This window comes from Thunnus albacares, chromosome 23 (genome assembly GCF_914725855.1).
Source record: "Thunnus albacares chromosome 23, fThuAlb1.1, whole genome shotgun sequence".
Taxonomy (NCBI): Eukaryota; Metazoa; Chordata; class Actinopteri; order Scombriformes; family Scombridae; genus Thunnus; species Thunnus albacares.
Window position 1 is genome coordinate 7,176,674 of NC_058128.1, and position 18,995 is coordinate 7,195,668.

An 18,995-nucleotide genomic window follows, 5' to 3' on the forward strand; every position below is an offset into this window, starting at 1 on the left:
CTATTCATTTCATGTCTTGCAGAAAAAGATTTTAAAAAATTATATCTTGAAAGGATGAAATGAAGCTTCTATTCAGTTTTACCTCTACCAAACTCAAACTGAACCTTTACTTAACATCGCTGTGAATATGTCTGCTGACATGATGCAGACTGTAATGAGGAAAAGTGTAGCAAGCTGTTATTTTCTTGTCCTTATTTCCCCTCCTTTTACTTTTGGAATTGATATTTAGTTTTGTATGTGTGTGTGTTTTCTCTTACTGCTGCTAGTCTGACCTCTGGCTTAATCACTGACCTTTTAATACCCTTTTGAACATGAATACAGCCGAGGACAATTTTGGTTTTTTACAAAGTCTAGCCTGGAGACAAAAAGCAGTCGGTACTGTTCCATCAGGTTTTAGAGCATCTAGCCCTGTGGGAGGCGGGTGGGGTGACCAAATTAGCAGTCTTTGTAAAATATTATCATTATCCTGTTTTTCCCTCATTGCACAACGATAATCATCTTAGCAATACTTACTAATAGTTTCTAGCCCAATTATGTTTTCCTTTCCTCCAACAAATAAGTTATTGAAACTTATAAAACTTGCAAAACAAGATTATTTTGGCCTAAATAATCACAGAGTAACTTTTTTTTAATGATGCGATATCAGACTTTACCATTATTTACCAGTCATTTGATGATAAAACTTTATTTAGATTCAAAGACAATAAGTAGCAGAAGGGTTTGCATCCTCTCCTTTGTTGTCTTCCACCAGCTGGACTCTTAAACAAATCACTGTGTGCTGCCAACAGGTCTGAGCGCACTGCCAATACAATTACTGGATGTCCGTTGCTTTCCCTTTTTGTCCTTCCCAAAGCCATTAAGGCTCCCATCGCCAAAAACCTTTCATCAGACCTGAGAGCACATTTTGATGGACGCGCAGCCAGTTGTCAAGTTAATCAAGGTGTCTGTGAGAGGAGCTGCTCACAGTGTGGTGTTGAGGCCGTGAACGGAAATAATGAGCCAAGTCTAGCCTGTGACCCACAGCTAATGCTGCACACTGCAATCCCTCTACCCTTCCTCCGCACAAACATCAATGTCAGCAAACAAAAAAAAAAAAAGGTTGTTTCCCGCAACAACCTGACTGTCACAATTTCTCCTTCATGTATAATTGCTAATGACATAGCTTTAGAGATTAATAGTTGCCTGAAAAGCCCAGTAAGCCATTACATTATTGAGGTTAAGGGGTAATTGCAAGCAAGCTAAAATATGACTGAGTACATGCACGGCTTCAGCAGAATCCAATTTACAGAAGCGAGGCATGCATATCCATGTTGACATCCTGAGACATCCTGTAGCTTAGGTAAGATATAATGCCGTATTTATATCCTAGAGTTTTCGTGCATACACACAAGCAAATTAAGGAAATAAATGCATGAGCAGAGCAGATAAGAAAAGAACTTACTGTCACAGTTGGTGCAAGAAATTAAGTGTATGAACAAATTTCGGAGAGACAAATGTAATCATTTAAAAGGCAGCTGAATTTAGTATGATGTATCACAGATAGAATGCCATCATACATTTTTTTGAAAATAACATTATGACCACGGCTGATACTAATAATACTCACTGATTAAATAGTATTTTAATAATGATTTAAATAATTCAATGGCTTTTTCTGCTGGCTTGTTTTGAGACCGTCCTCGCCAGGAAAATAGTATCATCTGTTGTTTGTTGAAATGCTTAAAAGGGACATACGAACATTTTCAGGTCTATATTTTTATTCTGGGGCTCTACTGGAATATCTCTACATGATTTACAGTTTTAAAAAGTCCTTATTTATCTTATACTGGCCGTTTATGCAGCCCCTCAGTTCAGCCTCTGTCTGAAACAGGCAATGTTAGCCTCTATCTCTTTAAGGCCGCGCTCCCAGTGACCTCTCTCTGTTCTGATTGGTTAGCTTCCAGAAGCTGCCCCTTAGCAGACTTCCACCGGCTCGAGAAGCTACATAAACAAACATATTTTGCTTCTTTTTCTCGTTTTTTACTGAAAACGTCAACCTCTCAAATACATCCGTAAATGTTTGAGCCGAAGTTTGACTCAAAATATGCAAGTGGACGATGTGAACAACCCATGAAACAACCTTAGCAACAACCTTGGCAACAAAGACGACAGAACAGACGGCCGTTTGTGGGCATGTGTGAACAATCTGACATTATCATGAGTAGGAGGAGGAGTTAACATTTCAAATGAAGCGTTCAGAGCAAACTGAAGCCCTGGCTTTTGACTTTCAGGGAGCATTTTTACATGCATTCACCTCAAGTTTTGGACCTTTGACCGTGTTTAGTATAGACATCCGACAATATAACAGTATAAAAATGACAGAAAATCACAAAAAGCATGATAGGTCCCCTTTAAAGATGGATAGTAATACTCTGCTTTGAATAATAATTTGTGTCTGATATAGGTTTGACCTTGTTAGGAATGCTTAAAATGATGAGGACTAATATACAGTCAAACAGGCAGCACAGACTCAAGCAAGAGTGATAATAAATGCAGCACTGCTGAAAAGTCTGTAGATTGAAGACTTTCTTCTCTTGTGTGTGCGTGTGTGTTGCTGTTTAGTGTGCAACTTGCTGACGTCAGATGTGCGTGTGTGTGTGTGTGCCAGACATAAGGAAATGGCGTGCTAAAGCTGAACTTTAAAGGTGTCTGCTAAGTGTCCCTGGAATCAAAGTACAGGGTTTTGCTTCTCTGTCAAGACTCCCTCGCCTCAGACAGAGAGAAAGAATGGAGGGGCAGCAGATGTGATGATATTTCTCCCAAATCCATCTGTTCTCTGCAAATTTCAGTTGTTGTAAGAAGTAGCAATAACACCACGATACAGTAAATGCCAAAGAATATACGCAAAATATCATATTTTCATGTCAAAACACTTCTACATTTTGACATGAGAAACCACTGCGATGGCTCGATGAGTGATCACTGCTATTGTGAGTTCAGTGTGATGATGAGTGACAAGAAACAGCTGTCAGCAGTGACAGGTTCTGTAACATCTGTGAAATGACTGACTGCGGTTTGGAGCCGATAAAGGGGAAAAAAATCAACAGCAAAAATATTTAAATAACAGTATGAACAAATCACAATTGAAGTTATTGATCATTTTGTTATAACACTGTGAAGAAACCTAATATTTCTTTTAAGGGGACATGAGATGCTTTTTATTGTCAGATGTTAAACGTAGTCAAAGTCTCAAAACTTGAGGTGAATTCAGCCACGCTTCATTTGCAAAATTACCTCTACTTCCTCCTTGTGATGATGTCAGATTGTTCACACATGCCCGCAAATGGCCGTCTGTTTCGTACTCTTTGTTGCTAAGGTTCCACGCGTTATTCATGTTTTCCACTTGCATATTTCAGTTCAGATTCACGCTCGAACATGTATGGATGTATTTGAAAAGTTTCAATTTCGAGTAAAGAACAAGAAAAATAAGCAAAATCCTGCAATTACTGTGTGTTTACGTAGCTTAGACAGCCTATTTCAGACAGAGGCTGAACTGAGGGGCTGCATAAAGAGCCAGTATAATATAAATACAGAGAGTTTTGTGAACTGTAAATTATGTAAAGATATTCTAGTTGAGTCCCAGAATATAAATATAGACCTGAAAATATGCATAATATATCCACTTTAAGCTAGAGTTCTTCAACACACCACAGTAGATGGCCCTTCATATGCTTTAAATGAAATGTGAAACTCTTCTCTGCCCGGATGTATCTGCTATCTCAGTACTGAGCTGCTATAAAAGGAAGAGCCAAAGGGAAGTTCAGCAGGCTTTGACAGGCTGACACCAAACTGACGCAGTAAACCGGAGGCCGATCCTTTAAAGCATCGCACAGTGAAAGTGCTGCGGACCTCCGGTCTGTGTCAGATACTTCTGCTGCTACCATCTATTATTTTATAATAGAGGAATGAGATGAATCACTCAACTTTCATCCATCAATACCAACCGCTGCATTATAATATGCTATCACTTAAGAACCAGCCAGCATTATCAAGCAGGCAAATATTATTGTATCAAATACTTTCCTAATCAGCAGCTCAACTGCATTTCTGCTCCAGTTTCTCTTAACTTTCTATACCACAACACAGTATCTTTTTTTTATTATGGGCTAAAGATCAGTGATCACTTTTGGCTCAAGCCTTTCGCAACAGGTCAGATGAAGCCAAACTACTACTACTCAGCTTTTTATCTTGTCATATCCATAAATGTCTACAGTAAGAAAATGAGTCAGCCAAGGTCAGGAATACTTCTAGTTTGATGACTGGCTGTTTTTTCTTCAATTGCAGATGATGTTTTGACCTGTGATCTTCAATGTGCACTGAGGAAGTTTCTAAGCTGAAAGTCGGAGCATCCAAGTGTGAGTCCATGATGCTATAGAGGAAGAGAGGAGGAATTCAGGTACTTGGTTAATAAATGAGTGAGATTACAGCTCTATGTGATGAGTCTACATGATGATACCGACAATACCTAGATCTTTTTTTAACTTTTTTTTTAAACATAAAGATATAACACAGATAAGGATCACTCAGGTTAGTTTTTAAAGAATTGTGACCAAGATATGTACTGAGTGGGACATTTCACAGTTGAAAAATAAACTAGTCAGTGCTCTTTGGTGGACAAATTATGTAACTGAGACACTGTTTTGTATTATTTTAAACGTCTTTGACATTTCTACACTGTAACTTCTTGTTACAAATCATACACATATATCTTTATATATTTGCAATAAGCTAACATTGGCCAGTACAATATATTGTCATGGCAGATTTATTCATCTAACACTAAGAATTGTCTATTCTGATCATTGTGCTGGAACAAAATTGTATTGCTGCACAAGAAGTGATGCACATGTCTGCTTATGTGTCACAGAAATAAACAATGTTGGTATCACTACTTATATTCAGTTACACCGTCTGATCTTCTGTCTGGACTGCTGTTCTTGTGCCAAATCATCACATAGAGCTTCAACAGAACATTTTTGTTTTATGTGCTCAGGTTTTGAGACATCAATGTCTGAAAGATCTACCACCACTCCACTACAATGGAGTTTGTGGTAATGAAAGCATTGAAAGATAATATATAAAAACCGTTGACTGTGCTGTCAACAGTTTTCACTTGAACGCCTCTCTAAATAAAAAAATAATCGTCCCTTTAAAGACAAGCTTTTAGGAGCACAAACAAAATTCCATTCAGCTCCAGTGTGTCGCTGGATACAGAAACATCTGCTGCCATAACACAGATATTATATCAAACTATGGCGGTAAAGAGTCTAGATATGAGCTAATGAGGCAAACCTTGACTGTGATTAAAGGAAGAGAGGTGTGCATACAAGCAGTATACAGTAGAATACTGGGAATGCCTAACTGGGATTAGATTCTATGGAGACTTATTATACTGTCCCAAGTGGCCTGAGAGCGCTATTTGTTGCTCAAACCATCTGTGAAAAGCTGCAGTACATGAGGGACTTCTGAGTTCAACCCTGTCTGATGTCTATAAATTATGTTTAATGTTTTGAGAAATTGTTCTCCCAATTAAGTTGTGATGACAAACCACTAAGACTGAAGGAAGCTCTACATTTATATACTGCACTGGACTCTAACACCCTGACTCCTGCCTGTGGTTCGCTTTAGGCAACAAAAGCACTTTGGTTAAGGTTAGTGAAAAATTGTGGTTTTGGTTAAATATTAATAATAAACTTTCTTGTGTTCTAGGTCACTGCAAACATTTTCTGTAAATAACTCTTTCCTTAACTTTAAGCCTGCATTAACTGATTTTTGGCCACTTGGGGGCAGCAGAAACAAGTAGTGAAAACACCTTTTAAGTTGATATGGTGAACTTGTTAGCATATTGTCAGTGTTTTTACACATCCAGCAAGCAGTTACGGTAACATAAGTAACATTATCGTTCATTTGGAGTCGTGTTTCTGTCCACCTGGTGGATGTAAGTCCAATGTCAATCTCTTTTTGCTCTGTTTTTGCTCTCTATCAACCCCTGAGGTTTCAAATGCTAGTCGCTAACTGTGTCTGTTTACCATTCGGTGCTGAGCAGGTAGTGTACAGTAGGGTTTTAGAGCTTTTTATCTGAAAACAAATGCCCTCTGAGGTCGCCACTATGAGAGCCCTGAGAGTGAACCAAAACAGTGAAGTTGCAGCCGTACAGCTAAACAATGAGCTGAAACTTGCTATAAAGCTCCATCAAGCCAAGAGGAGCTGCAGATAGGAGAGGAGCAGAGTGGAGTCATTTGATACACTGCTATTATGAAAAATATCGATTATGGTCACTTTAACTTTAAGTGTTTCCAGTGCCTAAACACAACAATGAAGAAGTTTAATCATGATGTGGTCACTACTAACGGATATTACACTTCAAGATCTGATATTTAGCAGAAATCAAATTGATATGATGTCAGTGAACATTTTACTGATACACTCTCGACATTTTTGCAACTTGCCACATACATTTCCTCATTATGTAACTAGAGAGCGGAGTCCAGCTGGCATTACATTTCCTACAAAATATATTTGCTGTTGCAGCAGGATTTCTGAGTTTTGCTCACAATGCAAACACTGCAACAAATGAATGGATGAATGGATTTCTGTCACTGAGCTTTATGGTAATTTTATTGTGTCGTTGTTTGTGTTTTGTGCTGTTCTGTATGTATCTTCTTGTTTCATGCTACACAAATGCCCCTACATGTTAATATTAGATCAAAAAAACCTTACTATAAATGTGTAAACATTACTATGAATCTGTAACCATAATAACAATTAATTACACAGGCAAGAAGAAGACAACGTCAGTAGGAATCGTGCAACATTTCTTTTAACACGCAATCAGGTTTAGTGGAGCAGGAGCGAACTGTCTAGACGATGGCTGACCTTTCTTCTAAGACCAGTGTTTTGCCGGATTTCAAGGCTTTTTGCTCGTTTTTGCATAATGTAAGCTGACTGGTTAACCTTGACCTTTTTTCCTCCACAAACAGCATTATACTCTCTAAATACAGACTCAGGATAATTTTATGTGTGAAATAATTTGAATTTGCATCCTGTTTTTCACATTTTTTTACTTTTGTTAGCCTCAGCTGTCTAAGAAAAGGAAAGTTTCTCTCATTAATAAAGTGTTCTGCCAGTTATTGTATGAGATTGTGTGGGGAATAGACTAAATTGAGTTTACTATCCAGCATAAGATTGACATACCCAAAAAATCTCTAATCCTTTGACACAAATCATCATCATTCTGTTGCAGGAGCACAACAGACAAACCCAGCGCATCCTTTCCAAACTTTGCTTCAGTGCACCAACCGGTTTGTCGACTGGGATTAAGTATGTTTGTTTGTCTCGTGATGTTAGTGTCAAACATTTCAGTGTGGCTTTTGAAAAGCTCACAGTTGGTCTTCTCCTGGCTCCAATCCAGCACCACCTGCTGAGTTTTCCCGAGGAGCTTGAGCTGTTTTCTTGTCCTGTCATCAACCAAGAAAATTCACAGATTTATTGCAGCATTTTGTATTTCGAATAAACTGTCCTGTCACGTTTTGATTAGGCCCGGTGAGGAATTCACATGGCTACAGGATATAGCAAGAAAAAAATAACACAGGTGACAATTATGGCATTATAATGCAAAAGTGCTCCTCTTTGTTGATACAGTTTGTCTGTTTGTCATCATTTTCCAGACGGTTCCCATTGGCATATTATAATTTTGACAGTTTTTTGAATGATGCACCTGCAGTTTGGGCACAGGTGATTTGGCTCAAGTGCTGCAACCCCATGTGGCTTTGTAAACTCTCGTATCAAAGCCCTGATTAGCAGACAAGCTTTCTGGCTGATTAATGCAGCTCGCTGGAATTCAGCAACAGCAGCTGTTTGTCATTATGATTAAAGTCTAAACCTGTTATGTTTTGACCATATGGTAAACATTCAGTAGCATCAGAAAAAACTCATAACTTATATCTAGTTGCTGTCCAGTGTTGTAGGTAGGTTCCAATGTGTTTTTAGATTTGCTGGTGAGTTGTTACTTTTGTTTACAGTACATTTCAGTTTGAGATGTATTAAAGTTATAATCCATCCTTCCATTTTCATTGTATCAAATGCAACTACCATGGCATGGGGCTGAGGCCGACGCAAGTTCCTTAAAGTGCCGTGCCACCGACAGCCGCTAAGTGCTGGCTTCAAAAAAACAATGGCTACAATTGACTCTCATTCAATAAGTCAGTCTTTTTTTTTTCTCAGCAAGTCATTATGGTCTCAATCGCTAAATTCAGGCCCTCTAATAAGTGTGCTGGTTGTCATTTTTGGAAATTATTGCTCCATTAATAAGATTTGAGGACTTAATATTAGCTTTGATAAGAAGCAAGAGATCTATATGCTCTCACTGCTACCATAACTCACTGAATTATCAATCAATCAATCATTTTTTCAGCAGTTTGGGTTGTCACAAATTACTAGACATTTATGTGTAATACAGAATATTTTGTTGATCAAATATATTGGTTTTCATATCAAAATACTTCTGTTTAATGCAAAGTAACAGTAGGTTAATATTACTACAATAAATTAAAGTTGAGTCTACAGTTTGTAATTATTTTAGAAGTATATTCTATTTTCTTATTGTGTTGTAATATGGTTACTATAATGATTTTTAAAAATACAGGATCAAGGTTTGTATCCAGGTTTGCTGTCAATAAATGGAATAATAATAATTCCCTTCACCCATAACTTCACGACAGAAAAGTCCTATTGCAAAGAGTAATAGCTACTTAACATTGCTTAGTGATAACAGTATATTAAATTCAACATGTTCATGACAGTAGAGTGTTACCTAATAACTACTCACCCATGAAATTATTCCTTGTGTCTTTTATTTGGCATTTCTGTCTCTGGAACATCCAAATGTTGCACGAAAGTCTGGTATTCTCAGCTGTGAAGAGCAAAGAAAACCCAACACTAATATGACGGCGGATGTGGCATCTACATGTATATATCTATGGGAAATAACCATTCAATTTACTATATTGACCACTCAGTTTGTAGTTAAACACTAAGCAATATATCAAGTTTATTGCTAGAGCTGGACAGAATAATAATAATAATGTCAGGTTACAGTATTCAATAATAATGAAAACAAGTAATTTTCTTTGGTAATTGAAGTTCTTTTGTGTTGTAAGAAACTTGTTTAACTTAATATCTTGTCTGGGCTTTTTAATATATGAGCTGAATGATTCATTAAGTTGTTCATTGATTGATTATTCATTGATATAATAATTCATTATACCTAGAAATCAGTGTAATATCAGGTTGAATATAGTGTAAAGGCATTCTACCTTTCTGCTTTTATGTTTTTAGTGTTGGCGACTTAGTACTGTAGAGATTACTGTTAAAAAGAAAACATATTTTAAACTGTCAAAGCTAATATTAGATCTTTATGTCCCCTGTAGAAATTATGTAATGTTATCACAATGGAAGGCAGAGGTGGTGTTTACTGTACGCATCGTTTATCCCTCAGTCATTCTGAGAGAGCTTAGCCTGCAGGAGATTTATAACAGGATTACTAAAGCAAGGACCGCGAGGAACGCCCACGCTTAACCACTTGTTTTAATCTGGGGATTTCATAGACAACTAGCAACACTTCATATTCAAACTGAACATGTGTAGATCCATTTTGCTCTCTTATGAGACATAAACGCTCCCAAAAGAGCCACTGTACTGTATTGTACTGTCCATCTGCATGTCAACTGGAGGAAACAGTGGCAGAAATATGTATAATAATGAAGTCTCTTGAGTAATGCTACAGTTCAAAATTCATAATCTGGCAGTGAATTGTCTTTATAAATAGATTATAATTATATAATCAGATGTACAGAATAGAAAAGATGTCTGAAAATGTGTCATATATGGAGTTTAAACAGTTGAAGCTGCATTAATTGATTATTCTGGGGCTAACCGGCTCTACAAAAAGCTAAAAAAAAATATTCTTTAGCTGCTAGATGTGTGACTTCCTTCACAAGCTAGTCATTAACTTTGTCTGTCTGCTGTTTGCTACTAAGAAAAGTGTGAAAATAGCTTTTGTTTTGGCCTGCTGCACCTGCTGAGAGCATATTTTGCAACCCCTACTACCAAAATGTCGGCTAAAATCCAAAAAAAACCATAAACCTGGTGTGTCTGGTGATAATTATCCATAGCTACATTACTATGAATGATTTATTTTGCTTTAATAATAATAACTTTAATAATAACTTTATTTACATAGCATAGCTTTTCAAAACAACCGTTACATGTGCTTCATAACAAAGCAGGAAAACAATCAAATACAAAATCACAGTCAACAAATAAAATAACACATAAAAACAGTTAAAAGTAATGATAACATAATGGATAAAAGTAACATAAAAAAATAGATAAATGAGTAACAGGTAAAATATTTCAGCAAAAGCCATACGGTAGAAGCAAGTTTTGAGAGACAATTTAAAAGAAGGAATTGAATTTTTTAGTCTAAGTTCTTCAGGTAAGTTATAACAGCAAAAGCCCTGTTACCCCTGGTCTTCAGCCTTGATCCAGGAATAGATAACAAGGCCTTATCAGAAGATCTCACGCTACAGGCTGGTGAGTAATGATTTAGAAACTCAGCCAGGTAGCTCGGTGCCATACCGTTCAGGGCCTTAAATGGCAAGACTAGAATTTTAAAATCAATTCTAAAATGGATAGGCAGCCAGTGAAGGGAAGCTAAAGTCGGGGAGATATGATCATGCTATCGTGATTTGGTTAAAAGTCTAGCGGCTAGATTTTTGACACCCTGAAGCCATACAATCATGTTTTGGCCAGGGCATGTAAACACTGTATTTCGGTAATCCAGAAGTGATAAAATCATGAATCACTCATTGAAGATCATTAAAAGAAACAAAATATCTAATTCTAGAGATATTTCTCAAGTGAAAAAAAAGATTTGAGTTTGCCTTTTAACATGGGACTCAGGTGAGGTTCTGGTCTAAAATAACAGTGGTGCACTAGAGAGCCAAGAGCAGGCAGAACTTGGCCATTAGTGTGCTTAAGACCTATAATAATGATTTCAGTTTTGGAGGAGTTAAGCTAAAGAAAATTTACTGCCATCCACTCCTTAACTGCAGCTAGGCAATTATGCCATGGACGTATAAAGGGAACTGAATACAGTATCGGAGGCGGGGCCCCGTTCATTCCTATGCATGAAGCCAAAAAAGCCTCTTCCCGCTATAAAGAAATTACCTGGATGAAAACATACTACAGCTAACTCCCAGTTTAGCCCTCTGGCTAACTTGAAGGGGGATAAAACGATTCAATTGTGCAGCTCTTCTAGACTTTCCAAATGTTATCGGATTTAATGGATCAAATTCTGATAGTGAAACGAGTCATTTCATGGGGGTTGTGACACTCAAAAAAAATGATCCACTGTTTTGCAGCTGCTCTTTTTCCCATGATTGTGTGCAGGAAAGTTGCTTTTTGGGCCAGTGTGCATCACATGACAGACCCAGGAGTTGTAATTCCATGGTTTGGCTGCTATGTCAAATTGGCTTCAAAGACCCACACACTTCCTGGGGCTTGCAGAGAAGATGTCTTAGCTGATTCAGATGGTTTGCAAGAGAAGTACAGCGGAGTATCATCTGCATAGCAATATAATGAAACATCATGATGTTAATAATGTTATATGGCCCAAAGGGAGTAAATAAAGAGGAAGTAAAATTGGTCATAGAATGGACCCCTGCGGCGCTCCATACATAGACAATACTTTAGAGGAGGTAAAGCCAACAGACACGACGAATTTTCTGTTAGAAAAGTATGAAGGGAACCACTGGAGAGCTGTCCCAGACATAACAACTCATGTTCTCAACCTTTCAATAATAATGCTATGATCCACTGTTGATGATTGAGAGCAGTTATGGGGCTACATTATCTAGAACCTCTAATAAGAGTTTGTTAGATATTATGTCCAGTGGGCTTGATTATGGTGTGATATGTGAAAACGTTTCAGTTAATTCTTGGATAGTAATTTCCTTAAAAACACATAAGGTATCAAGCTGAGGACAAGCTAAGTCAGACACAGAAGTGTGGGGGTGAATTTTCAATCGAACACCCTCAATCTTATCCATGAAAAAGGTTAAAAACCTTTCACAATCTGCATTAGAAGTAATACGGACACCAGGAGAACAGGCTGACTAATCGATCAGTGGTCTTAAATAAGAAACTAGGCTTGTGCTGGTTGGAGGTGATGAGCTCTGAAAAGTATTTTGCTTTTGTATCTTTAATTTCACGGTTATGAGATTGTAATAAAAAATTTCATATGCTCATAGTGCACTGAGAGCTTTGATTTCTTCCACTGTCACTGTCACTCCCAGTCTTTCTACACTCCCTTTTCATGCCACAGACTCTTTCAGTATTCCAAGGTGATACAGTTGATTAATTGGATTTGAATGGAGTTATTTGATCTTTGAAAATTTAGAGCTTTAAGCTATCATATGTTTCTGATTTCTAAAGCCTTAATCAGCCGTAGAGTTGCAGTTGCTAAAAGCTGTATTAATTTGTTTTTTGGCCACTTAAGGGCAGCACAACTGTAAACAAAACTTTGACCTATTACCACCTTATGAAGTTTAGTGAACATGTTAGCAAACAGTTGCTGTGCAGACACAAATCAATATTAGCGTTCATTTGGAGTCATGTTTATGAGCACTTGATGAAAGTCCAATATTCCTTTTAGCTCCTTTTTGGTCTCCACCAACTCAGGAAAATATCTGTGTCCTTAACTGCTAGATATCTATCTTAATCAGCTAGTGATGAGAGTGTAATTTGCAAGTTTTAAAACCGAGACAAAAATGACAAAATTTTGGCCACTTGGGGGCAGCACAACAGGCTGTAAAAACAACACACATAAACCTTGTAAAGCTGGCAAACTCATTAGCTATGTCTCAGATACATAAACAAACAGTAGTAGCAGGATTTCACTTCTTTTTCTCGTTCTTTACTTGAAATGGAAACTTCTGATCCAAAATATTTGAATGGACAACGTGGACAACCCGTGGAACAAATTTAGCAACAAAGACTCTGGAAATGACGGCTGTTTGTGGGCATGCGTGAACAATATGACGTCATCACAAGGAGGAAGTAAGGGTAACATTGCAAACAAAGCGTTCAGATCAAACTGAAGCCCCGGCTTTTGACTTGCAGGGAGCATTTTTACACAGCTCAGGTTTTGGACCTTTGACCGTGTTTAACATAAACATGCAACATCATAACAGTGTAAAAATAACAGAAAATCACAAAAAGCATGATATGTCCCCTTTAAGCTATCATGTCTCATGTTTCATGCTTCTTTAAGCTGATGCATGAAGCCATGGAGCTGCAGTCACTTCAAATAGATTTGTTCTCTACCTGTTAAATATAAAAGTTGTCATCAGTTGTTACGGCACAGTCAGGATAAGTGAGCTTCCCTCCTCCATCGCAAATTATGTAAATGTTGCACTCACTTTCAAGTACCTGTTTAAACTGTGTAATCCCACTTTAACACACACACACACACACACACACACACACACACACCTACACAACGAATGAAGTGTCTCTTGTTTGAAGGAGAACAAATCTTTCTCGATGAGGCAGTAATGTGATCTCCTATAGACAGACCGACAGCGGAGTGGAGGATCAGTATAAACATAATTACATTTATGACAGAAACGCGCCTCATCTCATCAGTCAGCGGATGAGAGGGAGGCTGGGGTGATGCGTTTTGTTGTCCGTCCAGAGAGTGGAGTGGGGATATCACTTTATCCACTTATAGCATATTAGGCTACAGCTAATTGAATGAATTGGATAAGGCTTAAACCACACCGAGAGTTTACGCTCCACATCGCCTACTCACTGGCTCATCTGTAATGAAATCCTTCACACTTCTGAAGATATTCGTATTAAATGTTTTGTCCTTGTTAGTCACATCTTCTTACTTCTGTAATATTTTTAATTGAGCTCAATTATTTGAAGGATTTTGCTTTTTTAAAGACATGTTTGAGGATCTACATCAACACAAACTAATTTTATTTATCTACGCAAGCTTTAGCCTTTAGGGAAGGTAAATTGCGGAATTAAATCAACATTTGTTTCATAATCAGGATGATTAATAACAACTGATTGATGCCCTTGTGTGTAATTATGGTATCTATTATCATACCGCACAAAATCCTTCACCCTTCTGGCACAGTATGTGACAACAACATTTTTGATTCCTGAGTCTCGTCCAAATCCCTGGTGTGCACAGTATGATGTGGGTGGTTTTATACTGGTAACAGCATTTCAAGTGCAAACAACCAGAAATAGAACAATGTGTGGGAAATAACACTGAGCATATGTACCATTTGATTTCCATTTATTACTCAGCGAGACTGGAGGTTTGTTTATTGAGCTGTGCCTATCTTTAAGGGGTAGTTTTAAACTTAGAAAGATCGAACTTGGTTGCCAAGAGAGTTTCATTAGATTGTGAGATCATTAAATCAAGAGGAGGAAGCCTCTTTGTGAAAGCCGATACTCTGCCACTAAACAAGACAAGATATCAACTGTAATTGCAACCACACAACAGACATAATACACACTGTAATCAGAATCATCTGAACATCTTCTAAGACTCTGCTTTAAAACTTGTCAGTTTTTCACATCCAGTTGTGATACATTTTGTCATACTTTTTGTTTTCAAAGGCTACTTTAAATTTAATTTTTGTCTAATTTGTGTTGTGGAAAAAGGTAAAGTAATCAACAATTTTTTTTCTCATAGCTGCCGTTGATGAAATTAACACTGGCAGAAATTATTCTATTCATTGTTTAGTTGATTTAATATACTTTCAACCCACTGCTTTACACTGCACAGCAGGTGGTAGTAATGTATCTATGTGTTGGCTTTCCAGCTGCCAATAAGTACAAAGTAGAAGTAAAGTCTTACTTGTACTTCTTCCCAATGTCTTCCCATTATCTACACAAGCTCAGGTGCTTTATATGTTTTACTTAATTTACATATAATGAACATCAGTAGGATCAACTATACAGCATTATAGTTACAAACCTATGGGGGTAAATAAACAGCACATTAAGGAGCTGAGAGGGAGAGACAGTAGGCCATATAATTAATAAAGCAATTAAATTAAATTATTTAGAGGTATGTTATGAAAGTTTACTTTACATAAAAGAGAAATAACATTATTTTAAATGATGTCTGCCCGATAAAACATATAGGAAAGGAACATATTTATCGAAAGCATTGATAAAACAATATCATATTTAATATTTATTTTTTACAATCTCAAATATGCAGTTTTATCTGATAAACAGATATGTAACCAATTTTTTTATATTAAGATATAAACAACAGTGGATGTTCTGCTGAATATTGAGGAGTGTTTGAAAAATGAATCGTCTAATATTAAGGTCAACAACTGGACTGGTGTGATACCAATTTTTTGAAAGAAGTGGTCATTTAAGTGGAAGGGATATACAATAGTTGCATTAAAGTTTAGGATCCAGTGTTCCTGGAGTTTGTCCCATATAATTAGAAAAGATGAGATGAGATTTGATTCAATTTGATTCAACTTTATTGTAATCATGCAGTGTACGGGTGGAAAGCCAATGAAATGCAGTTAGCACCCAACCAGAAGTGCAAAAATATAGTATTATTTGCAGATGAGTGCAGGAAAGTAAGTGGATAAGTGATGCTATATCTTCCAATATGTACAGTGATCAACAGTGGAGAGTTACAATATACAAATATTATATATGTAAATATTGTAAATACATTGTAGTATAGCATATACAGAGGAGAATTGGACAGAGTTATATGTACAGAATGAACAGCATATGTACATTTGGTTCAGTATGCAGAGTATAAACAACATATGTAGCCTATGTATAGTAGTATAGTTGGTTATATGTACAGTAATATTATTTGAACAATGTAGGGGTTCAGACTGTGCAAAATATGAATAGTACAAATTACATGTTCATTAAAGTACTGTAAAAAGTGCAGTAAAAAAAAGTCCCAAATACACTGGGACACAGGTGAGCTTTCTTAAGGCTCCGTAGGAAGTAAAGGCACTGTTGGGCCTTTTTGACCAGCAGTCAAAGGAGTTAAGGGACTAGGTGAGATCATCAGAGATGTGGATGCCAAGGAACTTACAGCTTGACCCTACAGCCCTGTTGATGTAGATGGGGATTTGTGCATGGCTCCCAGCTCGTCTGAAATCCACAATGATCTCCTCGGCCTTCTGGGTGTTAAGCGCCAGGTTGTTGTTAAGCACCAGGTTGTTGTTGAACCTCATCCCTGTAGGCCGTCTCGTCATCACCTCTGATAAGACCTACCACAATGGCGTCATCTGCGAACTTGGCTGTGGTGTTTGAGCCATAGACAGGAACGCAGTACAAAAGAAGGTTCAGCACGCAGCCTTGTGTCACACCAGTATTCAGGGTGATAGTGAAGGAGGAGAGGTTATCTAACTAAACAGACTGTTTGTCAGAAAGTCCAGAGTCCAGTCGCAGAGGGATGTGCTGATACCAAGCTGGCTAAGCTTGGAAATCAGCTTTGAGGAGATCACAGGGTTAAATACTGAACTGAAGTCAACGGACAGCATTCTGATATATGAGTTGTGACTGTCCAAGTGGGTCAGAGCAGAGTTGAGTGCTGTGGAGATGGTGTCCTCTGTTGACCTGTTGCAGCGTCATGCAAACTGGTGACAGACTTCAAGATTTCAAGTGTGAAAGAACCAGTCTTTCCAAGCACTTGGCAATGATGGGGGTGAGAGCAATAGGACAGAAGTCATTCAGGGTCATAGCAGTGGAGTACTTCTACACTGGCACTATGGAGGCGATCTTGAAACTCGTTGGAACAACTGCCTGGGCCAGGGACAGATTGAAAATGTCCGTAAAGACCCTGACCAGTTGCTCTGCACAGGCTCTAAGCACGTGGCCAGGTACTCCATCAGGGCCAGCTGCCTTCCTTGTATTCATCTAGTTCAGGGGGGAGCAAACATCTGAGGTGGAGAGTGAGAGGGGCTGGTAGATCTGCTTTGAGGATGGTCTCCTTATTTCCCCGGTCAAAGCGACTGTAGAAGTAGTTGAGCTTGTGGGGGAGGGAGGCAGAGCTGGTTGGGGGCACAGTGCCGGGTGGTTTGATGTCTGTGACTGACTGTATGCTTTGATTAATTGACTAAATAATGGACTAAAAGTTAGGTCAGCTCGACCTCTGCTGCATTGATTTGAACCATTTTAATCTTAATTCTTCTATTTTTCTGTTTGCTCTTTTGGAGCACACTATGGACAACAGAACATCAAATCAGAAAATATAACCTACAAATTGTTCAGTTTGTGATTTTTAATAGAAAAGGTTGTTAAGACATGTGCTTTGCTAAGAAGCACAACCATACATATTTTATCAGTCAGGTTCCAGGTTATGTGTTTTAACAAAGGACAGAGCGATAACATCCTCAGAGCATAAACAACAAGGTCTTTAAATGGTGCATATTTAGTTTAAGTGCATAAAGGACACAGTTTAACAGATGAATCATTTGCCTGTGTGCTTTTTGATTAAATACAGTTGGCTTTGTCAGACTTCTCTAACCCACACAGTGTCATAGAAAATTGGGTCAATTTTGAAACATCCGTAATTGCCAGAATATGCTTATCTGGTTTTTTTGTATTGGAACGGTCAACAGGGTGGAATATTTTCAGGTCACTGCGCTGTGTAATGTGCTTCTTGTGGCACAGTGTGTCTTGTCTACCCAACTGAGAATTGCAAGTGATGCTCATTTGCGCGTGTATGTGCGTGTCTGCTGGTACGTGTGTTTGTTTGTAGTTTGTGTCTTGATAATCTGGAGAACAGCGACGAGCTCAGACTGCTCCTGTTGCTAGATTTTTCCTTGGCTCTACTTGGCAGACGACAAACCGAGCAGATGCTTTTGTCTCAGGAAACTTTCTGATTAGTCACTGACCGTATCACACATAAACACTGTGTGCATGTTTGTTTTTGTACTGCATGTTTTTAAAAAAGATTAATATTAAAACCCATACCTTTAGCCTAGAATAAACATTAATATTCTGTCTCTTTACTGCCTCAGTGTGACTATCAGTTTGTTTACTGTCAGAAGGTACCTCATTACCTCATAGTGGGTTAATATGTATTGTTGTTTTCATATTTTTATGTTATTAACTGTGTTCGCATCTGTTGACCTTATCTGCTGATTGATGTCTGTTGTCATTGTTTCACAGAAGCTGGACAAACACAAATAACCACTGGAGTGATCAGCTACAGTTCAACAGATCCATCACCATGACAACTGCTAACCCTGCCTCCTAGAAATTTAGTTCATATACAACTAAATTGCCACAGTAAATACATTTTGGGAGAAACATAATGCTGGCTGAAATACATTTTTTCTCAACATAATGAGAAAATGTTTATTTCAACAATGTATTTGGCAAGTTGCAAAAATGTTGATGCCGAAAATATGAGTGAAATGTTCAGAGACAACGTACCAAGTTGTTGTTTTCTTCACCAAAATATCCGATCTTGCAGTATAATATCCGCTAGTAGAAACTAGTATTAAACGCACTGGCAGCACTTTGTTAAGGTTAGTGAAAGATCGTGGTCTTGGTTTAATATAGAAAAAATATGCAATGACTTGAAGCACAACATGTTTGTTAACATTTAAGCCACACCGCAATCTTTCACTAACCTGTACCAAAGTTCTTTTGTTGCCTAAACTTAACCACAGACAGGACTCATGATGTGATGTGAACCCTGGTCGGTGTTGCCAGAGACCTGCAGATCCTTCTTTGGTTTATAGTAATGTAAAAAAGTGGTGTACAAAATGAAACATAAGCCAAAGTCAAGACAATGTAAGACAGTGAAGAAATGTCTAAAAGATTAAAAGCAACAGTTATATTGTATTGGCATAAAATATTAAAAAACC

General features: G+C 37.7%; 1 long non-coding RNA gene across 1 annotated transcript in view; it reads left to right on the forward strand.

Annotated features, from left to right (window-relative positions):
* Nucleotides 1–18,461, forward strand: part of LOC122975513 — an 84,363-nt gene extending 65,902 nt beyond the window's left edge. The window contains exons 4-5 of the long non-coding RNA XR_006400693.1: nt 4,324–4,435; nt 18,292–18,461. This is a non-coding gene — a long non-coding RNA (uncharacterized LOC122975513). The remainder of the gene's footprint in view (nt 1–4,323; nt 4,436–18,291) is intronic.
* Nucleotides 18,462–18,995: the final 534 nt, after the last annotated feature.